The sequence below is a fragment of the Mauremys reevesii genome, linkage group 4 (assembly GCF_016161935.1).
Source record: "Mauremys reevesii isolate NIE-2019 linkage group 4, ASM1616193v1, whole genome shotgun sequence".
Lineage (NCBI taxonomy): Eukaryota > Metazoa > Chordata > Testudines > Geoemydidae > Mauremys > Mauremys reevesii.
In genome coordinates, this window is record NC_052626.1 from 26,254,307 (window position 1) to 26,281,341 (window position 27,035).

General features: G+C 40.6%; 1 long non-coding RNA gene across 2 annotated transcripts in view; it reads right to left on the minus strand.

Moving 5' to 3' along the window:
• The window catches only part of LOC120402972, a 112,619-nt gene that overhangs the window by 30,608 nt on the left and 54,976 nt on the right, over nucleotides 1-27,035 (minus strand). For both annotated transcript variants that reach the window (XR_005597392.1, XR_005597393.1), the window contains exon 3: nucleotides 17,760-17,838. This is a non-coding gene — a long non-coding RNA (uncharacterized LOC120402972). The remainder of the gene's footprint in view (nucleotides 1-17,759; nucleotides 17,839-27,035) is intronic.

The window sequence follows — 27,035 nt, forward strand, 5'->3', positions numbered from 1 at the left end:
CAGTCTGAGTGGCATAGTGTCCCTGTTTCACAACTGTGGGCCTGGCTGGGCATAAGAAACTTGACATAAGTAAGACCTGATTTCTTACTGGGCATGATTGGGAAGGTGAATGGAAGGTTAAGTTGTAACAAGCAGCATTCTGGGAGTCAGGATGTCTAGGCTATGTAAGATAAGCAGGAACACCCTACTGCTAGGGATAATGGACAAAATAAACTTGGAATGTAAAGATCAGCTTATGTATGAACAGCACATGGACAGAGCCCCACACCTACTGCACAGTGGTGTTGCAAGCGTAAGTATAATAAAGATTGTGAGATGCTCAAATACTGTGCTGCCAGAAACCTTTTAAGTATCTTAGATAGAATACAGATTTTTAGAAGTATGGGATTGGAGGACACAGAAATAAATTCTTATAATGTAATACCTTCCCCTGACCATCTTCTCTCTCTGGGACTTTTAGTCCCCAATTCTGGAAGTTATTCAGTGCAAGCACAAGGCTCTGCCTGTGTAGTGAGACTTGTAGGATTAGGGCCTTAGTCTGCAAGCTGTTTTGGGCAGGTATTGTCTTTGTCTTGTATGACACTGAGCAAATTGTCAGAGCTTACCAAATGAATAACAAAGCCCCCAGCTGTACATTCTCTCTCTTTATGTGTGAACGGATGAGCAGTTTTCTTTCACAACTGTTAAAAGGCCAAAGAGGCCTAACCACTCTCTTCATAGTCCTTCTCCAACTAATGCCTCCTCTGACTTATGAGGCGACGCTGAGGGAACTGGGCTTATTTAGTCTGCAGAAGAGAAGCATGAGGGAGATTTGAGAGCAGCCTTCAACTACCTGAAGAGGGGTTCCAAAGAGGATGGAGCTAGGCTGTTCTCAGTGGTGGCAGATGACAGAACAAGGAGCAACGGTCTCAAGTTGCAGTGGAAGAGGTCTAGGTTGGATACTAGGAAAAACTATTTCACTGGGAGGAAGGTGAAGCACTGGAATGTGTTACCTAGGGAGGTGATGGAATCTTCATCCCTACAGGTTTTTAAGGCCTGGCTTGACAAAGCCCTGGCTTGGATGATTTAATTGGTGTTGGTCCTGCTTTGACCAGGGGGTTGGACTAGATGACTTCCTGAGGTCTCTTCCAACCCTAATCTTCTATGATTCTATGGGGCCTGCTGCATCTGGTTCCCTCTCTTGTATGGTGTCTAGTGTTTCTCCCTTCTCCAGACCTGAGTCTCCTTTACCAGGCACCTTAAGCAGCCATCTGCACCTATGCAGGATTAATATAAAACACTAGAATGGTTATGTCTTACACTCACTTTGCAGGGGTGTGAATGAGTACACAAGGAGCAAAGAAGTGGAACATAATTCCCTCTGACTTCAAATCCCCCTTCTCTTGCCGCTTACATCTGCTCTACATAGATTCAAAGATTCCAAGGCCAGATGGGCCTTTGTGATCATCTAGTCTGACCTCCATAGAACTTCCCTCAAAAAATTTCTAGAGCAGATCTTTTAGAAAAAAAACAGTCAATCTTGATTCTAAAATTGTCAGTGAGGGAGAATTCACCATGACCCTTGATAAATTGCCCCAGTGGTTAATTACACATAGAAGAGTTATTCTTTATTTTACTATAAAAGGCAAGGCAAAGCAAGAAAACCCTGTGTACTGCCCTGTCACACTGTGACTTGCTGGCATCATACGCACTGTCTGTGCTTGTTGTTTTGTTTGCCTTCTTAGATGACAGTCCCATTGTAGGTAGAGCTAAGGTGTCCTTTTTATTCTACAGCACTGAGGACCTTGTCAGCGCTCCACATACACAATAATAAATAAATAATAATAATAATAAAGGGAAAGGAAATAAGAGTATGGCATGATCTAATCACTCTCATTCATGTTTCCTATATGAATCATGTTCGCTAACCTGTTTTGCCAGAATTACTAAATTGTAAGACAAAACACAAATGAATCGCAGAGAAACGGCAACAAAAACTATGAGTTAAATATCTCTCATTGTAATAGAAGTTGGTCACGCTTAAACTTTGCAGCTGACTTATATAACTGAGTACCATTACATTCTGTTGTATATCTTATTTATTCCGGTTATCGCCTCAAAGCTAAAACAGTCCATGAGAAAGTGAACTGGATTCTGGTCCTTTGTGTGAGTAAAGAGAATTCCTTACTAAGTTCCAATCAGTTAGATCCATACCGCCCTACAGAAGGCCATGGCATATACAAAAAATAACAGAGGGAAAAATTTTGGCCTGCAGAATCTTTATTATTGGAATGAAGTGTGAGAAGGAAATAATCCATCTTGACTCTGAGAGCTTAGGTTGAGTCTGCAGGGCTGGCACTTAGAAAATACATCATTTTGTTTGTAAACTGAGCACATTTGATCTGGAATCAATGAGACCCAACAAACATAGACATAAATGATGTTATTTGTAAACTGTTCAGTTTTCAGAGTAGCACCAGATTTTAAGGGTGATCATGGTACACAAGTCTCAAATGTCTTCCCTTTTGAGAGGCATTACTTGTTACAATACCAAAGTTACTTGTGTTTCACACAAATTAGCTGCCCCTTCACTTTTATTATTGAAAATTATTTGTATCAGAGATAAATCATCATCAAACTGAGGATCTAGAAAGAGATATTTGGATGAAAGGAGTGAATCCCACAGCAATCTTAATTTCCTGGAAGAATAATTTTTAATGCTCATTATTTTGAGTCTTTGTCCCACATTGCATCCTCCAGCTGGGCCTTGGTAGGTAGAAAGGTATGTTCTTGAGTTTTGCTAGGAGACCGTGACCTACGATATCACAGTGGTAATAAGTGGCAGGAAAATGCAAATTTATTCACTGAGCAAACATGAAATATCCCATTTATATCACATTACCCAATATTTTCTATTGCGCACAGTATTTGAAACATATGTTTGATTGTCAGGGTTTCTGTCAGAAGGCTGTGCAGGTTAGAAGTGGAATCTGACTGACAATTCCACCACAGATGCGTTAATTAATGTGGTGGCAGTTTGAAATGTTGGCAGGCAGCCAATTAGAGTTATGTCTGTTTGCTTTTGGTACAGGTGTGAAATGACTGACAATTGATTTCAGACAGTGGGGTACTACTTTCACCCTCCATGGACCTTAAGTGATGGGAGGAACTAAAATAAAATGCTTCATTATGAAATAAAAAGTATGTAAAATTAGGGTCAGCCTGGAAATTGCTGGGAACATCTAACATTTGGGGAGACCTTAGCACTTCAGCCAGAAGGATGACTGATTATGGAGGTTCCTGAGAAAGAAAGTGAGCATGACAAGTATGCACTACCATATGTGTTTCCCATAGAGTAGGCCGCAGGTGTGGTTTCACTAATGGCACTTGGCAAGGAGCTGGTGGAAGGATTTAATGGCTTAAAACTGGCCCTCAGCATGGTGAAGAGAGAAAAGAGCAAAGAGCTGGCACCAGAATAAAACGTTTCAGAAATAGCCAGATTACCAGTCTAGTCACAATGTTTTCAAGTATCACTCAGAAACATTCAGCTCTGGGTATTTGGGTCATCCATCCTGCCCCTCCACTTCTCTTTAGTATCCTTCTCCCCTCACAGCTCCTGAGATCACCCAACATACTGCTGATGTCTGGTGAGTGGTTGCATGAAAACACTCCTTGCGTTCATATCCAGACCAGGGAACCCGCTCTCCATTTCTATGGCTCTACAGAGAGTGCCAGTTTGCTCCTCCCTTCAGTTAATATCTTCAAGGAGCTAACTGGTGTGTTTGCTCCCTCTCCAAACCCAGTTCAAATCAACCCACCAGAGGGCAACAAAAATTATTAGGGGGCTGGAGCACATGACTTATGAGGAGAGGCTGAGGGAACTGGGATTGTTTAGTCTGCAGAAGAGAAGAATGAGGCGGGATTTGATAGCTGCTTTCAACTACCTGAAAGGGGGTTCCAAAGAGGATGTATCTAGACTGTTCTCAGTGGTACCTGATGACAGAACAAGGAGTAATGGTCTCAAGTTGCAGTGGGGGAGGTTTAGGTTGGATATTAGGAAAAACTTTTTCACTCAGAGAGTGGTGAAGCACTGGAATGGGTTACCTAGGGAGGTGGTGGAATCTCCTTCCTTAGAGGTTTTTAAGGTCAGGCCTGACAAAGCCCTGGCTGGGATGATTTAGTTGGGAATTGGTCCTGCTTTGAGCAGGGGGTTGGACTAGATGACCTCCTGAGGTCCCTTCCAACCCTGACATTCTATGATTCATTTGGGGATACTGAGACCCCCTGAATGAAGCCTCTGAACCCCTCAAAAGATCCCAGAGCCTGGAGGAATTGGAGGGATGCAAGAAGAGTCCCAAGGAAGTGGTAACTGTAGAAATAGGATAATATTCAGATTCAGGGTCTGATTATCACCTGAATCTAAATGTCATCCAGCCCAAATATTATACTCTTACATACACAGCAAAAATAAAAACAAAAACTCTCCCATTCAACCCAAGCATTTTTCTTAAGCTCCCTAATTTTCTTTATAGTAGCCATGATGGGAGAGGGGATAAGGGAGCCCACATTATGATATATGAGGGTCACTCAGTTACAAAGATTTTAATTATTTGCAGGAAGCATTTGAACATTCCAATTATCCCAATAACTAAGAGAGAGATGAATACAATATAAAAATTGAATATGTCAGGGGGACATGACATAAACTCTTTGTTTTCAAACAACCAGTACCAATTTATTCCTAGAAATAGCTGTGTACTTTTTTGAACTTGGGACAGAAAATAAAATAATAATAATATAATCTGCACATCTATGGCACCACCCATCCCAGGGTCTCAAAGTCCTTCATAAACATGAAGAAATTTAGTCTCACAAAACATGTGCGGTAGATCTATTTCTCTATCCCTATTTACAGGCTGTGAAACTAAGACACAGATATCAAGACGTCCACTTGTCTATGGGAGAGCCATGAACAGAATGCAGGGCCTATTTTTACAAAAGTAGATAGTGATTTCAGGTGCTCAATGTGAGACTTAAAGGGGCCTGATTTTCAGAGGAGGTGGGTGCTTGTCATTTTCTGAAAATAAGGCTCCTTTAAGGGGTCTCAATTTGGGTACCCAGAAACAGAAGTGCCCAAAGTCACTAGTTGCTTTTGAATGTCTTGGCTCTCGTGATGCCTAGCTTCACAGGAACATCCTTCTTCCCTTTACTGTGCAAAACACACCCTTCAGAGCCTGATGCTTCACAGCCTTGAACCTTCTATAATCATTTTATAGCTGTGCAAGTATCACTCCACTGGTAGCACTGTACGGCCACTTTGAGCAACTGTAAATAACTCTCAGGTGCAAGGCAGTGGAGAATTCGAGCTCTTTGTCTTGATTTTCTGAAACTTTTCTTCATTCACCTTGCCAGTCTACCTCTACCTAAAACCTTATGAGAACAAGTGTGGCTGCTGAAGATGTGAGCTTTGTGATGTGTAGATATTGTGCCTTAAACAAAGGTAACACTAATGAATTCACATTCAACCTTTTCAGCCCTGTGATAGAAAAAGATTTTCAGTCACTTTAGCCTGAGCTACATTTGCTCTCAGGGTCACCAAAAGAAAAGGACAACACATTCATCTTTATCCTCCTTGAGTCATAGTACCACTCAGATAATCTATAGCGAGTTACAAAGTGAAATTAAATACCTTAAAATGCCATCTATCTGATCCCCAATTAAAACATAATCTTTTTTAAGGCTGTCAATAGCTGCTGACCAGAATCAATAGAGGGAAAGATCATGATTGACACTTCCCCAGTGATCCTTAGTCAGGCAGAAAATAAATTGCTGTTGTCAGGTCAGTAGGAATAAGGAAACACTGGACCTTGGGCTTAACCTCGCGGCAGGCAAGCAGAATTTGAGATAGTTTGTGATTATTCTGTTTTTTAACCGATTGGGTAGTGTGGGGGAGAGAACAGATACATCGGAAGATTTTTAAAAAGTAATTCTTAAGTTCTAAAATTATGGATCTTTAGAAAAGTATTTGCAAAAGTAGTTTTTCTTTGATCTTCCTATATACTGAAGTTATTGAGTCAAATACAACCAGTCTCCTAAGAGTACAAGATTTAGTTCCTTTTCATTTGCATTTAAGAAATATAAGCTTACACTTGTTTAAGTATATCCTGGATATTCCTCGCTTTCGCTACAGGAGTTTTAACTATCTAAATCTAGTGTTTGACATCCATGACATGTGAGTGAGCCTTACTACCGTATGTAAGCTTAGGGTAATAGGACTAAACTTCTCCTATGCCTCCTGACCTACATTTTGATCTCTTTTATTTCTAGGTCAGCTTGGAAAGTTCAGGATGAAACAGTTTTCTGGTGTGCAGAGGGCATAACAGCCTTTTCTCTTACAAGCTGTTCTTTTTCTCCAACTTTCCACAGTAAAGATTGTCACACTAATGCTCCAACCTGCCTCTGAAGTCAGAGAAGTCAGCACAATACATTTGTTGTACTGACATAAAACCACCCTAGCTCTAGGTCAAAAGGGAATTTCTTCCATTACAGACCATGGTCAGGGGTGAGATTGTTCCCAGACCCCTAGGTCTACATAATGGTTCCCCTCCATGTGTGGAATTCCCCCTCCCTGCTTCCTTCAAACATCATGGAATGTGCTCTGGAGGCCCAGGGTCCAGTGATTAGGACACTAGATTAGGACTTGGAAAACCTGTATTCAAGATCCTGCTCTGCTACAGACTTCCTGTGTAACATCAGGCAAGTCGCATAGCCTCTCTGTGCCTGAGTTTCTCATCTGTAAAATGGGAATAATGATTCTTACATACCTCATCTGAGTTTTGTGAGGAGAAACACATTAAGATGGTGAGGTGTTCAGATACCGTGATAATGTGGGCCAGGTAAGTATTTAAGATATTTAAGATAGGGTCTGCAAGGTGGTGGGATGAAAGGGAGGAACTGGCTGTGTCAGAGGGAGGACTGGGTGAGCCAAGTACAGGAGGTGAGTTAGGGGAGGGGCTGGGAGAATACGTAATTCTCCTCTCTACAGATTCCCAGGAGGAGAGAACACTGGCACAGCTATGGCCAGAAGGAGTCCCTGGCTGTGCAGCTCCATTGGAATCATGCTGCCAGGTATGATGGGCACTTGATGTCTACCAGGGGAACCAGAGCAATTGCAAAGGCTCCTGGGAATCCTCAGGGTACCTTTTCCATGGAGGAACAAACTTTGCCTTCCCTGCACTGGGAGGATGTGAAGGAAACCTCTCCTGAATACCAATAAAATGTGAGAGATAGAAGTGATTAAACTATTTGCAACAAAAATGCAAAATCCATTTTTGACATAGTTTTCTCACAATAAAGTCAAGGCAATGCTGACTAGAAGGAAGAAAAAGAAAGATAAAACTATCATTATTTATATGTCTGCAGTGTAGTGGTAGTTTTTGATAGTTGTTTTGGATTTCTTGCATGATTTCTGGGTAACTTTCCACTAAACTCCAGTTTTTGTTCTGTGACTGCACAGGTGTTAACAGGCCACGCTACCTTACAGTATGTGCTAACTACCTATACTAAACACTCTGTTCCACATCACATTTTGCTGTGATGCTGGACCTTTCCCAAACCTGAAGAGCTCTGTGTGGCTCAAAAGCTTGTCTCTCTCACCAACAGCAGTTGGTCCAATAACAGATATTACCCCACCCACCTTGTCTCTCTAATTTTTATGCTCCTTTTATAATTCTGGCCACTGCTCAGGTAACCACAGTGAAAGGTGTCATATAAGAACCTAGATAATTTAGTTACATGGTGAAGGTTTATTTATATTTTATTATGAACCTAAAAGTGGCCTATTTTCATGATACAATTTGTTACAATTTGCAAAGGATTGATGCAAAAAAGGGTCCCTTTGCAAGTAAAATGAACCATTTTGGAGTGGAGAAGGCTTTGTCCAGATAATCTGTGAAAATGCTACATTATGATTGCTTTTCAAACAAAAATAGCCACATTTCCCCCAACGTTGCAGAAACTGAGGCATGCAAAAATCTCTTGCAACAAACTGGTGAAAATGCCACTGTGAAATCTCTGTATGGGTCTACACTTAGATTCATGAGTACCACTTGGCATAAGCATTCAGGAAGGAAAAATTGGTAGCACAAGGCTAGCCAATGAGCTCCTCTGCTCGGTCATTACAGGGCCAGACACAAGGTTTTCTGTAAAACGTCTACACTGCCTCAGCACTTTGCAGAGCTTCTCTCTATTCATCCCCTGAGCAAAGAATACGGCTGAAACGTCACATCACCTACGCTAAGCAACAATATTTATAAATCACATGTAAACAATGTAGTTAACCTGAAGTTAAGATTGCCAGCACTCATCTAGAAGAACATGTAACATTACCACTGCTGCCAGCCCCCATCTAAAATCTGAAAGGGGAAAAAGGAAAAATCCTTAACCATTTATCGCTAACAAACTTAAAGTTAATTCTTTTCTGAATTTCCTGCTGCTCTGTTTGCCAAGCATTGTATTCAAAGCAAGCCACCACCCCCTGAGAATAAGGCCCTTTGGAACAGCTTCCAAAATCCTCAGTCTACATCAGGAAATTGCACAGGGCTGACAAAAGAATCCAGCCAATCCGTGAAATCAAAATGAACCTATGCAAGGTTCGATGAGAACGGACTTTAGATACTGAGCATTAGTGACTTTACCAAGCAGAGCTTTTTCTATTTCCGTGGTAAACAGAGAAAAAACTGTGATAAGCAAAGCAATAAAAGACAAAGATGAATTAAAACGATTCTTATAATTACATTAGCAGGACACTCACCTTGAAACTGACATTCTCAAACACAACTCTGAATCCTCTATGATACCTCATTACACATAATCGGGAGCTGACTATCCCAGAAAGAAAACAAGAACTTCCACCAAAATTTAGGATCCTAAATCAATAATTAGTTACTTTAATAGAAGTGGCCTGATTTTCGGAGGTGTTGAACAATCACAATTCCCCTAGAAAGCAATGGGATTTGGGTGCCTAAAAAGGGTTTCAGGAATCTGAATTTAGTCATCCAGGTTTCAAACCATTCGTTTTTGTGTGAAGGCACGAATTGCACAGGTTTGGAACAGAGACAACCTAGTGACGGTTTGCTTCAAGCATGCATTTTAACAGATTATCAATTACAAAAATCAAAGATCATAAGAAAGGCCATACTGAGTCAGATCAGTGATCCATCTAGCCCAGTATCCTGTCTCCCAACAGTGGCCAACGCTAGGTGCTTCAATGGGAATAAACAGAACATGCAGTCATCAAGTGATCATTCCCTGTTGTCCATGCCGAGCTTCTGGCAGTCAGAGGCTAGGAATACCCAAAGCATAGGGTTACATCCATGACCGTCTTGGCTAAAAACCATTGATGGACCTATCCTCCATGAACTTATCTAATTATTTTTTGAACCATGTTATAATTTTGGTCTTCAGAACATCCACTGGCAACAAATTCCACAGGTTGACTGTGTATTGTATGAAGTAGTACTTCCTTTGGGTTGCTTTAAACCTGATGCCTATTAATTTCATTGTGTGACCCCTCTTTTATACCTCTATAACTAAGTAAGTGATAAGAATACACCTAAATTCTTAAAGTATAGGCCTTTGCAGACAGGCCTGAATATCTATATCCTAACATCCAAGATCTTTCTTGAGTGGTAACAGCTAATTTAGATCCCATCACTTTGTATGTATAGTTGGAATTATGTTTTCCAGTGTACATTATTTTGCATTTATCAACATTGAATTTTATCTGCCATTTTGTTGCCCAGGCACTCAGTTTTGTGAGATCCCTTCATAACTCTTCACAGTCTGCTTTGGACTTAACTATCTTGAGTAATTTTTATCATCTGCAAATTCACCCCCTTTCTCCAGATCATTTCTGAATATGTTGAACAGCACTGGTCCCAGTACAGATCCCTGGGAGACACCATTATTTAACTCTCTCTATTCTGAAAACTGACCATATTTTCTTTCTCTTTGTTTCCTGTCTTTTAACCAATAACTGATCCGAGAGGACCTTCTCTCTTATCCCATGACTGCTTATTTTGCTTAAGAGCCTTTGTTCACTGACCTTGTCAAAGGCTTTCTGAAAGTTCAAGTACACTATATCCACTGGATCACCCTTGTCCACATGTTTGTTGACCCCCTTAAGAATCCTAATAGATTGGTGAGGTATGATTTCCCTTTACAAAGCTGTGTTGACTCTTGCCCAACAAATCGTGCTCATCTATGTGTCTGATAATTCTGTTCTTTACCATAGTTTCCAGCAATTTGCCCAGTACTGAAGTTAGATTTACTGGCCTGTAATCGATAGTATCACCTTTGGAGCCTTTTAAAAAAAAATTGGTCTCACATTAGCTATCCTCCACTCATCTGGTACATACCACTATTAGTAGTTCTATAATTTCATATTTGAGTTCTTTTAGAACTCTTGGGTGAACACCATCTGGTCCTGGTGACTTCTTACTGTTTAATTAATCAATTTGTTCCAAACCCTCCTCTATTAAATCTCAGTCTGGGACAGTTCCTCAGATTTGTCACCTACAAAGAACAGCTCAAGTGTGGGAATCTCCCTCACATCCTCTACAGTGAAGGCTAATGCAAAGAATTCATTTAGCTTATCTGCAGTGACCATATCTTCCTTGAGTGCTCCTTTAGCCCCTGAACTGACCAATGGCTCCACTGATTGTTTGGCTTCCAGCTTCTGCTGTACTTAAAATAATTTTACTGTGAGTTTGAGTCTTTGGCTAGGTGCTCTTCAAATTCCTTTTTGGCCTGCCTAATTATACTTGAAAAAAAGTATAGGAGTACTTGTGGCACCTTAGAGACTAACACATTTATTTCAGCATAAGCTTTCGTGGGCTACAGCCCACTTCTTCGGATGCATAGCTGTAGCCCACGAAAGCTTATGCTGAAATAAATGTGTTAGTCTCTAAGGTGCCACAAGGACTCCTGTTCTTTTTGCAGATACAGACTAACACGGCTGCTACTCTGAAACCTGTCATTATACTTGGTTTGCCAGAGTTTTATGCTCCTTTGAAAGAAAACATAAACCAGCTATAAAGAACTGAAATCCGTTTTCCCCCTTAATCATTTAATTCCATACACCTATATTGAGACGTCGCATTATACCTTAGTGGGGCATTGTCAAGGCACAACACTAGAATGCTGGTAAGAGTTAAGTTAAGAGTTAAGTAAGTTCATTCCATCTCTGCTATTTTGTGTTTTAAAGCAGTCCTTACTCTAGGCAGCGTCTTTCTGTTATTATTACTTCTTGAATGATAAGAGCTGGGATTGACCTTCAAAAAAGATTTAAATGGCTTTATCTGAAAAATAGTCTGTGAACATCTATAAACTAATGTGCTGCCTTTACAACTCCTTTCTGAGGTGTGAATGCAGCACATCAAAGTCAGCAAGGAACTTACAATAATGGATTTCAAAGTAAAAATCTAATGCAAATCTAAGTATTTGCTTATAGACTCTTTGACGTCTAACAGATTAAGTTTAGAAGTATTTTCATAGATACTATCTACGTAATCTAATAGAGATGATTTCAGGAACTGAGTCAATGTTTCCAGTAGATGTTTAGACTAGCAAACCCCATTTTCAATAATATTAATAAGGAACACATTTTTGTTTATTTTTTTTTTTTTAAGTTTCTAGTACAACACTGAGGGATTATAAATGAAATTTGGAGTTTGTGGAATCATTTTCACCTCAGCACAAAAAAGTGGCAGATGCACAGGATAAAGGAGTTCCATCTCTGTTAAGCTTATATAATGTAATTGACTTTGTTAAAGGACATTTAGGTGTTGTTTGATTTACATCTAGTGTCGGCTTGATGCATCAACCTCATAAGGTTCCACTTGTTTAAATATTTCATTTTAAAAGGTGCAGTAAGCTCGTAACTTTATCAGCATCCACCCTTCCCTGACTGAAATGGATTCTCCAGCTTAATCTATTACACCCATGACTAGAAGTAAATGAAGTTTTCGCCCCTTTCCTTGACAAGGGAACTGAGGCTGTCATATTACTTATTACCATCAATGTTATACATGGTGCTGGTAAAATTCTCACAGCATTTTTAGTGCATCTTTTATTTTAATCTTGTGAAATAAGACTTATAAATGTAGCTATGAAGAAAGCCAATGGTGCTTATTTAAACTATTCTTTGCTGCAATTTGCCATAGGCATTTTGCATTTACAGGGGAAAATGTGTTTTGTTCTTTTTCCAGGTCTAGTTTGCATTATGTTTATTTGTTAATATGTTATCAGAACAATCTTTTTAAAATTAGACACTCTTACAGAGGATGCAGTGTGTGTTTGTAGGCCTTGCCTACACTGGAAAAGTTTTTCCAGTAGAATTATACCAACAAAACCTCTTAGCGTAGACAGTTATATTGTCATAAAAGTGCTTTCAGCAGTATAGCTTATACCACTGCACCAAGTGAAATAAGGACATTTTTGCCAGCATAATTGCATCCACACTACAGCTTTTGCTGGCATAGCAGTGTTGTTAAAAAGCATGAACCCTAACCAACATAGCTGTGATACCAAAAGTTTCTAGTGTGGACCTGCCCATACTTCCATGTTTTCCATTCAAACATTAAGGTGAACTACTCCTTTTGTCTCCATGCCATCATTCAAGACTGTTTATGAATATAAATCAATCATATGAATACTTAGCACTTATATAGCATTTTACAACCTTAGATCTCACAGCACTGTAACAAAGGTGAGTTTTTCCACACAAGGGGAGATTGAGGGGCAGAGATGTTAATTGGTTTGCCCCAACTATTGCAATGAATCAAGAGAACATAACGGAGCAACTCACAGTCCCTGAATTCTGAGTGGATAGCATTTTACACCCAGTTTGCACTGATGTAAATAACTACCCAAGGTACAGGACAGTGGAGACCAGGCCCTCAATCTCCTGTAGAGAAGGCAGCAGACTAAGCAAGGCACTAGAAGAAAGGAACTGGCCCTAACAGGCACAGCATGGATGCTGTCTCTCCTTCTGTGGCCTCAACCAAATCCCTGAACTTCCTGCCTTCCTTTCCTCATCTATGAAATGGAGCTAACATTACAGTGATCTTGTGAGATTAGTTAATGCCTCTAAAGGGCTTTGGAAATGTAAAGCGTTACGTAAGTGCTAAGTATGATTAGAGATGGGCCTGAACATGAACATGCCATCTAAACTCATGCTTTTTTCATGGCAGTTCACAATTCGGGCCTCTCTCAAAATCAGAACACAGAATACAAACGCAGCAGATCTGTAGAAATTCAGATCTGGATTAGAATCCAGTTCTGCATTCCATGTCTTGGTAAAACTTCCTAGTATTATATATCAGAGTCCCTTCTCCCAGTCTTAGAAAATAGACCATGGCTAATAAATGGATCAAACTGCCTTCCCTTCCTAAATCAAATAACTCTTAGCAAAAATTATCTTCAGTTCAGAAAAGTAAATATATTTTGTTTATTGCACCATCTATGGAAACAAAATTGTGACTTTTGCTTGGTACTTCTTCATAGATTATAAATAGGGCCATACCAAATTCACGACCATGAAAAATGTGTCACGGCATGAAATCTGGTCTTTTGTGTGCTTTTACCCTATACTATAGGGATTTCATGGGAGAGACCAGTGTTTCTCATATTGGTGGGTTCTGACCCAAAAGGAAGTTGCAGGGGGGTTGCAAGGTTTTTAGTGGGGCTGCAGTATTGCCACCCTTATTTCTGTGCTGCCTTCAGAGCTGGGTGGCCAGAGAGCGGAGGCTGGTGGCCAGGCACCCAGCTCTGAAGGCAGCGCCCCACCAGCAGCAGCACAGAAGTAAGGGTGGCGATACCATACCAGGCCATCCTTACTTCTGCGCTGCTGCTGGTGGCGACTCTGCCTTCAGAGCTGGGCTCCTGGCCAGCAGCTCCCACTCTCCAGCTGCCCAGCTCTGAACGCAGAGCCACCACCAGCGCAGAAGTAAGAGTAGCAATACTGCAATCCCCCTACAATAACCTTGTGACACCCCCACCTCAACTCCTTTTTGGGTCAGGACTCCTACAATTACAACACCGTGGAATTTCAGATTTAAATAGCTGAAATAATTAAATTTATCATTTTTAAAACCCTATGACTGTGAAGTTGACCAAAATGGACTGTGAATTTGGTAGGGCCCTAATTATAAAACCAGGAGAGACCACTATGGTCATCTAGTCTGACCTCCCGCACAACACAGGCCACAGGATTTCCCTGCATGAATCCCTGTTTGCACTAGAGGCTATCTAGTTTTAGAAAAACATCCAATCTTGATTTAAAAATATAGAAGCCACCATGAATTGTTCCAGTGGTTAACTACTTGGAGGGGAGGCAATATGGCCTTAAAGCACTACACTGGGACTTAAGAAACCTGGGTTCTAGTCTTGGTTCTACCACTGGCCTGCTGAGTGACCTTAGGCAAGTCACTTTAATTGTCTGTGCCTTAGTTTCTCCATCAGTAAAATGGGGATAGTGATACCAAGCTCCTTTGGAAAGCACTTTGAGATCTGCTGTGTAAGATGTAGGCATTATTATTATTTAATTTTAAGAGCTGGTGCAATGGACTTGTTCTCCTAGCAGTGATTCCTAATCATTTAGGGATTATTGTTCTAGCTCACCAGTGCTAACAAATTGTACTAATTACATCATCCTGTGCCCCGTAGCTTCCAGTTTGATTGCACATGCTGAGGGTAGAGCAATCCAGGTTTCCCTGTGGGCCCGGCTTGACAAAGCCCTGGCTGGGATGATTTAGTTGGGGTTGGTCCTGCTTTGAGCAGGGGGTTGGACTAGATGACCTCCTGAGGTCTCTTCCAACCCTGATATTCTATGATTCTATGAAAGTAGCAACACTACACCAGTGTCCAGAAAAGAGACTTGCACTTAAGTAGGGAAGAGGATTTAAACCCCTTAGCAGTGATTTCTTCCATTGCCCTACAGTGCCTATTTTTCTTTAGTAAACTGATCTTCCTGAGCTATCCTGGAGAAAACCTGTGTGCACTAGTTTTACTTTTGAGGTATGATGAAAGTGAGCACTAGCCCTGTAATCATTACATGCATTTTGGCTAGAGTTTTGCCTTCTTTGAAATTCATCCCTTTTCTGTTGCCTCAGAGGGTCAAATATTACCTCTAGGTAGTAGGGAAGGTTTACCATCCCTTTAAAATCTCACACCTGCTTTATCCCATTAGTTACCCTCATGCGGGCAGTGTCTTTCCTCCAGGACCATACGGCTTTGTCTAGACTAGGATTTAAGTGTGAATTTTAACATGGTGGTGGCAGACCCGCTGACAGCAATTCTGGGCCCCAAGGCAGAACAGTCAATGGGCCCCAAAACTCGCTTCCAGCCCCCAGCACTGAGAAGGCTGGAACCACCCTCTAACTCACACATTCCAAACGTCTATGTAGATGAGGCAGTGTATATTTTAACACATGCTAAGCTGGTCGTGTTGAAGCGTAGGGTATATCTACACTGCAGTCATGGGGTGTGATTACAGCTCTTGTAGACATACCTCAGCCAGCTTTAATCTAGCTAGCTCAGGTACTGGAGCAGTGAAACTGAGGCAGCATGGGCTTCAGCACAGGCTACCCATCCTAGTAATTACCCCGAGTTCCAGGCGGGCTTGTTCAGTCTCCGCTGAATCCCAGGTTGCTGCACCTTTGCTGCTCTGGTACCTGGGTAGCTTGGGTATGTCTACATGAGTGGCAATCCAGAGCTTAATTTGTGCCAGGACTTAGCCCTGGCACCTCTAGGCTTGGCAGTTCATAGCCCTGGCACTTTTAGGCTTGCTGTATCAGTTCTGAGTGTAAAAAAATTGCTCGATTCCCAGCACCTCTTTCACTACCAATTAAGCACCGCTGCAATCACACCCCAGGACTGCAGTGTAGACATACCCGATTCTTCAACATGGCTAGCTTAGCATTTGTTACATTATACACTATCCTGTTTCCACTGTGGTTGATATCCTGCCCCCATTGAAGACAATGAAAGTTTTGCTAGTGCTTTTAAAATGTGTTTGTTTGTTAGAACATGTTAGCTAACACATTCTACCCACACACCTTTAAACCCCAGTCTAGATGAAGCCAGTGAGTCAACACTGCAATGCAGTAGGTTCCTGGGACCAAAATCTCCAGCATTATTTACAAACTGATTATTCAAAAGAACATGAAAAGCTGTGGCACTGGCTGTGAGATGAGTACGGGGGATCCTTTTCCTATTTCTGTATGTTTTGGATTGGGATAATGGAGAATCAGCTCCCAGTGACCTTGAACTCTTAAGAGAGACAGAATTTTGGAAGAAAATACATTGTTTTAAAGTATCCATGTGATTAATAAGCTTTATATAAATGATTAATAAGCCATCAAAGGCTTTAATATCATTTTAACATGTGTTTTGTTTACTCTCTATTTGCCATCTAAAAATGTTTATGCAACATTATGAGGCAATGCATATTTATCAAAGACTGCAGGTTAATGGGGGATGATCAGGAAACCAGAGGAAAAAGCCTGACTGGCCTATTAAGTAGAATAAAAACAATCTGGAGACAGTGTGCATGGCAACTACTCTCCATGTCTGCCAAATTCTAAAATACCATCTTACATCTTTGCAGCACCTTCAATCCCAAAGGATCTCAAATAATTTACAAGCTATATGGAAATTTTTTCACATACCACCAAAATGCAGCCACTTCTAGAGTAGAACACAGCAGCATTTTGGCAGCACACAACAACCCTGCACAATAGTTTAGGCTGCAAAGTGAACAGGAACACCATATCAAATTGAAAGTACAGGGAGAATTTTAAGAAGCAGAGCATCCTTACTCGATTGGGATTTAACCCAGACACTGGGTTTAATATCACTACTTTGCAACAACAACAACAAAAGGTAAGAATACTATGATCTCTTTAATAAACCACAAGTGGGCAGGACTAAAGTTTAGGGGACTTAATGAAAGATTTCAAATGTGGACTCAAATACTTCTGCTCTATTGACTTTCACGTCTTCCTCCCTCTCTTGAACTCCAGGATTTTGTATTTTATTCAGTCCCCATTCCCCAAACTCCACCTTTTTTTTCTCACCAGTTTCCATTTCTTATTTATTCTAACACTTCTTTTTCTGAGAAGGCGGTGGCACTTGAGATGCGACATTTAGGTCCAGATTTGAGCCCCACCAAACTTCAATGGGTTTCAGTTCCAAAGTTTGGGTTCAGAGCTACTTTCTGGTTTGGATTCTATAGTTCCTCTGAAACACCTCCCCTTCTCCTCCCCACCACAGGTTTGACAGTGTACAAATCATGGCTTTTAGTCTGGAAAATAATAGAATTAAGTCATCTTTGAAATTCTCATGCAGCATAAGTCAATAGATCTGAGGGAAAATCCTCAGCTGGTATAAACTGTCATAGCTCCATTGACATTGACATCATCAGTTGAAGATCTGTCTTGTAGGTTCTATTTGCAGCTCTGCCACTCATTCACTGTGTGAAGTTGGGCAAGTCACCCTATCTGTCAAACACAATTAATATCTTCTTTGTACCAAAAAAAAAAAAGTGACTACTAGAGCCTTAAAAAAATAAATGCAGTGATTCATATTGGTATTTCAGGAGCTTCCACTGTTATTTTAGGAATATGCTGTCTGATTAATAAGTAAACACCTAATGTTCACGGAACCACTGGCATGAAACAACACTTTATTCTCTGTGTATGTAGAAAAATGTTACTCACTCTCTTCTCCTTGTCCTGTCTCTCAAAGATGTTGCTAGAGCAGATACAGATTGTCCTCATTCCATTTTCTATATTCCTCCTAAAAAGAACTCCAACTGGATATTATTAAAATTATTATATGCCACTCTGAAAGAACACATCTCTCTCTCTGTTTTCCATTTTATAGCTTTTATTTCCAACACACAGTATAAGCAAGTGCTATACTAAAAATATGAGACTGTATCATGTGCACGGTTATTCTTGGCATGCGCTGTGGAATGTTTGGTTGGACACAGTCATCTGGTTTAAACCTAGAATTCAGACACAGCATACGTTGTTGGGATGGAATTCTTAGATAATAAAGCAACGCTGCAGATGGAATCTTCCATTGATGGTGGTTGTTTGCGTAGGTTGGATAACTGGACCTAAGGGGCTGATCCTGCAAATGCTTACTGTTATGCTGAGAGGTACAGGTGACTGTATAGGTCTTAAAGAGGTTTCTGACCAGGTGTGAAGGAATGCTTTAATTTATCCTTACAGTTATGTTAATTGATCACCAGTCCCCCACCTAAGACAAAAGGGGTTGGGAAACCACCTACGAGTTTTTGACTGAGTGGGCAGAAGGGTTTTGCTGAGTACTGTTGGAGCAAGTGTGTGTGGAGTAGGAGTGGGGGATAGAATAGCTAAGCAGTGGCCTGTAAACACAATCTGACCCTGGAGAAGCCTAGAGGAAGCTCTGGGTTTGGTGTTGGCTACAGAGGCAGGGGGCTATAAGCAAAGAAGAGAACCCCTGGTTCCTCCTGTGTTCGGTGAAGGACGACTTTGTACATTTCTTATAAACAAACAAGTTTGCCTCAAAGAAACTACCAGGCTCCATCAATTTCTTCTCACAACTGGAACCTCCCCAGGGCCCCAAAATTTTACTAGCTGCTCAGGTCTAGAAGGGATGTGGGCAGTTCCTCTGAAGTCAATGATTACAGCAGTTAATAGGTCTTCACTGAAGACTGTAACACAGTCCACCCTTAAAAAAAGATATTTCAGAAAGGTTGACCAGTGCTCTCAGATTCCCAAGAAAGGTGGCCATATTTCTATAAATTAATTCTGCTACTGGCATAAATGAAATGCTACTTTCCATAATACTGCAACTCATAATGCTAGTTGGGGATGGGCTCCTCCTTCCTCTTCAGGAAAACCCTGGCTCGTAAGCTGTCTTGGTGAATTACAGAGCACACAGGTCCACCAAGATACCTTTTTGTTGTTTGTTTCCTTCTTAAACTCCAAGAGTGCTTTCCTGCTCCCTGCCTTTTATACTGCCTGCCAGCCTTCCTTCCTGGGTTCTCCAGCTGGTGAGCTAATACCTCATTAACTCAGGCTATCACCAGGTATCAGTACTCCCTTCTACCTTAAACACACCCAGTGTCCTGGGTGTTCTACGTGACCTGGGTGATGGCTTCCATAGAGCCCAGCTGGAAGTTGTTAATAGCTCCCTGTCACATACCTCCCCTCTTTAAGTGTCCCAGCTCAGCTAAGGGCCCCTCTTTTCCACTAGGGCTGTTTTCTCCCTGACTAGCCTCTACCTTCCTTATGAAGACAGCAATTCTTAACCCTGGAATTCCCTTTGTCTGCCCTTCCATGGGCTGCCTGTGAGGGTTTCCCATCCACAGAATGATCACTTTAGATGTAGGTTTACTCCACAACTCAGTTTTGTCCTACAGGTCATCACACCAGGGACAACCGACAGTCTCTGGCTCGGGATCTAACTCCACCCTTTGTAGAGGATGCTGGGGTACATCCCCCAACTAACTCCTCACACTTTGAGGTCTCTGATCCCCCCCACTAGGAGTTAGGCATCTGGAGTCACTGCCTCCTCTGGCCCCCCTAACTGGGATACGGTGGGTTCACCTCCCATCCTTTCTTCAGGTTGTCCTTGTATGGGTGTCCCCTGCTCCTTCACCCACTTTTCTAGCTTCTCCTGTGCTGTGGTATTCACCATTTGGATCTCATGTTCTTGGTATTCATCTAGGGTTTTCACTTTCCTGCTTCTCCTTTGCCCTTGTCTTTCCTACCTGGGCCCCACTTTCTTGGCTTGTTGTTTTCCATTGAGGGTTTTCTCATCTCTCACCGCATGGGCTCTGGGTCCTATGCTTAAGCCCAGCTCCTCTTTTCCTTTACTCCCTATTGAGGTTCCTTTCTCCAGCCTTCCACTCTTCTTAAAGAGAATGAGTTCCAATGGTTTCCTTCTTGGGTTCTGTTGAACTAATTACCTCATTAATTCATCAGGCTACCAGCAATTGTAAGTGCTCCCTTCTACCTTAACCACACCCAGTACCATGGGTGTTCTAAGTGACCAGGATGTTGGCTTCCATAAAGTCCAATTTGAAGCTGTTAACAGCATCCTGTCATATCAATGTAGACTAAATTTAGGCTTTTTGATTACTACTGTTATTGAAAGATCAACCACTGTTAGCTTTTAAGCTATCTCTTAGAAGGAGCTTTCCTATGGTTTATTTATGCTTGTCAAGTTGCTGAGGTGGCCTGGTCTACAAGCTCTAGAAGTCCAAAGTAGATCAGGCCTCAAGATTGCATTGAATTTATGTAATACCTCAGCCCTGAACTTGGGCACAAAAAGACCCACCCAGAACACATGCATCAAATTAACAAAGAATGGAACATTGCGTTAGCTCTGTTCAATTCTGCAGTTTAGAAAATGTTATATATGTGGCTGGACTGGGAGGATCAAATTATAACATTAGCTCCAAGTTCACTGTTTATGGAAAGTATAAGGGTTCTATTCATGTAAGCAGTGTAGTTGTAATTGTGTCAGTAGCAGGACATTAGAGAGACAAGTTGGATGATGTAAGATCTTTTATTGGACCAACTTCTGCTGGTGAGAGGGACGAGTTCTATTCGTGCGCATGGGCATAAGATTACAGGGAACACAAATACATGTGAGACTTGATGGTAGTGTTTGTCTACACCCAATTTACCAGCAGGGCAAATGGTTCCCTGAAGTTGTGCTACTAGTAACACACAGTCCCTCTCATATTTTATCAAGATCACTGCTTGCGGTGTACTGAGTACCCTAAGATTTTGTGCTCGCATGTGACATTCTGTAATCTGCTTTGAGAATAAAGGAACCCATATACATCAAAAGAAGCCCTGACACACTGAATATACCCTTTACCCTTTAATAACACAAGTAGGAAGCATTTTGTAGATTATAAAGAGATTATGTTGTGGAAGTTAGGGGATAATTATAGTAATTATAATGGACTTTAATGTAGTTGAAATGCCTGATGAGAGTCACTTCAGCTTCAGTTCCTTTCCTTATACTTTGGAAATGAAGGTTGAACATACAGACCTAGGATACTGATGTTAATTAGTGTTAGTCTCAATTTACATCAGAATAACAGTGCAGAATTTGGTTCCACTGGCTGGGAAACAAGTTCAGGAAATGCAAAATAAAACATTAATGTGGTGGTGCAACATACTACTACGGAATTCTACCCCCCCCTCCAAAAAAAGGTACAACCAGAGTTGAAGCAGCTATAGAAGCCATGCAATTTGAGCAGAGAAACAACAAAAATATACTTCTTTATTGGGTCTGACTTACCTTAAGTTTTAAATCAAACTAAAGCAATCACATTTTTAAAGTCTGATCAGCTGAGAAATAAGGATATTAAATATGATTAAATGTGATTGCATTTGAGTGTAAGGACTGTTCTTCCATTACTGCTTTGATTAAAAAAAGCAATCTGAGCTGTGAGGTAGAAAAGTTAAATGCACCAGGAAAGAAAAGAGCCTGAAATTTGCTTCTTTTCTTTTTATACATTATTTCTTCTTTGAGAAAATAGTATTATTTCAAGTGTGCACTTTGCAAAAGTGAAAGCACATTTATGAAGTTTCTGTAACTTAATATTCCTTCATGGTTTTTAATTACTGGAAATGAGAAGAGAAAAAAAGGAAGAATAAAAAGTTGTTCTTATGGGACATATGGGAACAAGAGAGAGATTTTCAAATGAAACATGGACTGGTAACCTTGGTTCTGATGCTGGAATTTAATTGGTGCAATATTGAAGTTTAAAGAGTAATAAAGTTTTTGTCCTCAGGTTATGAGGGGAAAATTACCCATAACATTTTTTTGGATTATAATATCTTAGCTGCTGCACCAGTCTACCTTTTTCTGGTATTATCATCATTACCGCTCTGATCATTTTCTGTGTTTCATAGCTTCACCTCCAAGCATTTTGAAAGATGCTGAGAACCTCAGTGAACTTTTCAATGGGAGGCGGAGATCTGCCACTGATCAAAATGGATTTGGACTTGAGAGAACTGCAGTGATAAAGTCTATGGAGCCATTTTCAGAAAGGCAAAAAGTGTCTCTCCTTAGAGATGAGATAAATGGCAAAAAAAAAAAAAAAAAAAGCACAGATCACTCGCTCTCACCTCCTAATTGAAAAGTTGGCTGCTGATCAAGAGCTGGCAGAGTGACCAGCTTAAGCCATCAGGATGCCAATATATGCTTCGACCTTATTTCTCCACCCCAAAAAAGATCAATCACAAATTAATGTTATATTAGCAAAAGCAAGGACTTTTATAACGGGGGGAAAATCCATAAAAATAGCATCTGACAAAATGGTAAAAAAAACAGACTGAAGAGAAAATTAAGCCAGACTGGTAGTGAACAGACTGCTTGCTCATTCCTACAGACATAATCTAGAATCTAAATCCTATCTAAAAATGATAACCATGAAACATTGGTATTAAAGGAGAGTATAGTGCATGTTAGCTTGTTTCCTTAAGGGAGTCGATAATCGTTTTTTTTGGTTAATATATATACTATAGTTAGCCCCTAAGAATTATCTGTACAGTAGTGCTGATCTATTGTCATTGCTCTAAAATGTTAAACACAGGAAAATGTCTAAAGGATATTATGGTTGTGACACAAATAGCACATTAAGGTTGCCAGTAAAGAAAGAGGGTCAGCATTTTTTAACTGACTTCAATAAATAAAGAGTTTGCAGTTAATCTCTGCCTCTCCTGCTCTTGTCCTCCTCTCATTTTAAAAATATTAAACACAAACCATTGAACACACTAATGCAACAACGTGATCTGACTCCTGGACACAGACCGCAGGTGGGTGCACATGCATGAGTGGGTACGGTCTGTGTATTGAGCCTTTCCAATGCACACAAAGTGCCTGCCTGCATTTGTACACCCAAGAGCCACACCTTGCAGACTCAGGAGATATGCACAAAGGAGTTATTTTGTTGTGGTCAGCAGCTTGGGCTAAATTCAGACCTGTTATAAGCCATTGGAGTCCAAGGGTTACTAGTAGCTCTGAATGGGCTTGTCTTATGCATTAAGGGAGGAACTCTCCCCCTCCACCATTGTAGTCAGTGGGAGTTTTGCCATTGATTTCAGTGAGGGTGAGGTTTCACCGAGAATATGTTCATATTTCCTGAACAGTCAGATTGTTAGAAGAAGAGGAAAAGGGGTGTACTCTCCCTAATGGATGCCAGTTTCCTTTTACTCAGGTAAGAAATAGATAGAGTTTAGAGACTCATTTGATTAAGATGATTATTTATTATTTGAATTACTGCAGAGCCTAGTGGCCCCAAATTAGATCAGGGTCTCATTGTGCTAGGCATTGTATGTAATCATATTCGCTAAGTAGACAAGACAGGTGAAACAGGTAGGAGAATTACTATCCCATTTTACAAATGGGGAACTGAGGCACAAAGAGCATAAGTCATTGAAAAGACTCCAACTGACTACAGATCAAGCATTAAGAGACTTGCCCAGCGTCACACAGAAAATCTGTGGCAGAGCTAAGAATAGAACTCAGGTTTCTGGAGTCCCACTCCTATGACCTAGCCACAAGGTCATGCCCTTCCCCTGGTTTTAGCATTATAATTATTAGTAAATGGCAGGACTGCAAACGTTTCAGAGCATCAATTGAGCACTATGAAACATGGACAGGATTCTAGAGACTACAAACACTTCTTAAAATTTTGTTTTTAAAACTTTAGCTAAAAGAAAAAAAAAGTTCCTGCAATGTCCTAAAACAGATGGAGTCTGACAATATTTGATCTGGGGGGAGGCGGACGGGAAGCATTTATAATGCAGGCACTGAAATTAGTTTAACTATAGCAGCATGAATGGCATCCATATAATAAAACAAACTAAAAAGTCAACATAGCATTCTTGGTCTTACGAAAGAGCTTTGTGCACTTGCTCTCTGATACAATGCAACAGAGTCTTATTCTCCATAAAACAGTTAAAATGCTCTGAGGCCTACTGCTCTTGAGAGACTGAAGAGCATTTATTTCATGTATTTAAACTTTAATTTGCCAGGACAGCATCATGAGATAAACAATCTTCTTTTTACAAAGGCCCAGGTAAAGCAGGAAATTCATTCATTGTACATTTCAGTGCCACGCTAACGCTTTCATAAGAAGCAAAAAGGAGGACGTGTAACTATGTACAACGTGCACAGTGGCTTAAGACTTCTAGTAAAACATCAGAATTCTTTTAATGATTCACATATTCCAAGGCCAGAAGGGATCATTGTGATCATCCAGCCTGACCTTCTATATAACACAGGCCATAGAACTTCCCCAAAATGATTCCTAGAGCAGATCTTCTAGAAAAACTTCCAATCTTGATTTAAAAATTGTCAGTGATGGAGAATGCACCAGGACCCTTGGTAAATTGTTCCAACAGCTATTACTCTCCCTGTTAAAAATGTACTCTTTATTTCCAGTCTGAATTTGTCTAGCTTCATCTTCCAGTCATGGGCTCAAGTTATACCCTTCTCTGCTAGATAAAAGAGCCATTATTAAATATTTGTTCCCCATATAGGTACTTACAGACTGTAATCAAGTCACCCCTTAGCCTTCTCTTTGTTAAGCTAAATCGATTGAGCTTCTTGAGTCTATCACTATAAGACAAGTTTTCTAATCATTCTTGTGACTTTTCCCTGAACTCGCTCCAATTTTTCAACATTGTTCTTGAATTAAGGACACCAGAACTGGACACAGGATTCCAGCAGCAGTTGCACCACTGCCAAATACAGAGGTAAAATAACCTCTCTATTCCTACTCAAGATTCCCCTGTTTGTGCATCTAAGGACCACATTAGTCTTTTTGGCTACAGCATTGCACTGGGAGTGCATGTTCAGCTGATTATTCACCGCGACACCCAAATCTCTTTCAGAGACACTGCTTTCCTGGATATAGTCTCCCATCATGTAAGTATGGCCAACATTCTTTGTATACAGTTAGCCATATTAAAATACATATTGTTTACTTGTGCCTGGTTTACCAAGCAAACAAGATCTCTCTGAATAAGTGACCTGTCTTCTTCATTATTTACCACGTCTCCAATTTTTGTGTCATCTGCAAACTTAATCAGTGATGACTTTAAGTTTTCTTCCAAGTCATTGATAAAAATGTTAAATAGTGTAGGGCCAAGAACAGATCCCTGTGGGACTCCTCCAGAAACACACCCACTCAAAGATGATTTCCCATTTACTATTACATTTTGAGATCTATCAGTTAGCCAGCTTTTAATCCATTTAATGTGTGCCATGTTAATTTTATATATGAGCACATCAATCTCCCATTAACATAATAACAGTTAACTTATGCCATTTACCTGTGGCTAAGAAAATGAAAGGGGCACCACTTTGTCATTAAATAAGGTGCTTTAAGTAACTTTTTCAAACAAAAAAGTTCATTGAGAGCCTGATGAAAAATCCATTGAAATCAATAGACATATTTCCTTTTTTCTTTTTTTAATCAGACCCTAAAGCAGAATTAAGTTTGTGAATAGACAACAATTAACTTAATATAGCTTTCGTACTCTCTAGTAATTTGTTTTAAAGATAGGCAATGTAGCAATCGCCTTCAAAATTAATTCAATAAAGTCTGCAAAACTAGTCCAGGGCACCATTCCTCATTGAGGACAGTGCAGTAAAACCAGGTCCAAACTATCTTTTTGGCAACACCAGCCAAAGCTCTTCATAAGTTATGACATTAAAAAAAATTAATAAACTTTCACAGAAGTGAAACTCTCCGATAACCCAAACTAAGCCAATTGACAAATGTCTTGTCCACTTACCACAACTTTTACAAAAAAAAATTCCTTTGGCAAAGGCACCTGGTATCTATGCTGTTGTTATTATTTAACATTTACGTCAAACGGTGCTCAAAGGCTCAAGTCAGGATCAGAGCTCCATTCTAGTTGGTCTCGACAGCAGTAAGAGACAGGCCCTGCCTTGAAGAGTTTATGGTCTAAAAACCTTGAAGCATACCTGAGAAATTTCAGGCAGATTGGCTAAATCAGCTCAAAGTCAGGGCTATTATGGAAAACTTGTTGCAAACACGTCCAGGTTATACCATCCAGGCATAGACAGGCCCACAAAAGGGGCAACGCAGAGTTGCTTTGCTCCTGGGAGAGCTCCGAGAGGCATTGTCCCTCAGCCTACAGTGACAGCATGCCTATGTCAGTGCCCTTTAGGAGGCTACCACCATGACCTCGGCTCATCCTCATCCTTCCCTACCCTGCTGGTATGGCTTACACCCCTTTTTGTGCCCTTCCACTCACCTTGAGCACCCACACGTGGCCCAGAAACAACCTGGCCTTACCTATGGAGAAACAACCATTTCTTCGTGATTCAGGCTGTGACACAAATGGACCACAGCCAGGAAGTTTCAAAGTAGATTGACACTTGGTCTTTTAATTCCAGCTGTCATGGAGAAGGAAAAGAAAATCAGCTTCACAGCACAGGTTGCACCAGCCTTAAGTTCCAGTGTCCTGTTTTTTGTGGTTTATGTCCCAAGTATGCCACTATTCAAACAATGGTGGGGATGGTATTTTTTTTTGTTTTTATTTAACTTCTTTGCTTTTTAAAGGGAAAAGAGAAGCAAAAAGTTTAATGGAAAGTTCTCCATTGCATATTAATTATCTAAGACACCAGAGTGAATCCTTCGGTCAAATACATATTTATAAATCTTCTTAAAATGTACATTATTTACCTAGTAGACTAAACATGCTCTGAAGCGGCCATTCCTATCTAATGGTAAACATGCATTTACAATTTTTAATTGAATCACACTATTTCTCTGATCACTAAGAATGACTCTAAGGAGCTGCTCTGGTCTGTTGCGAAAGTCCATAGTACAAGCTTGATCCTGCATTCCTTACTCAAGCAAATCTCCCAATAACTTCAGGACCGGTCTTCAAGTTATCCTCTGTCACTATCTCAGTGCAGAGCTACAAATCACAGAAGTT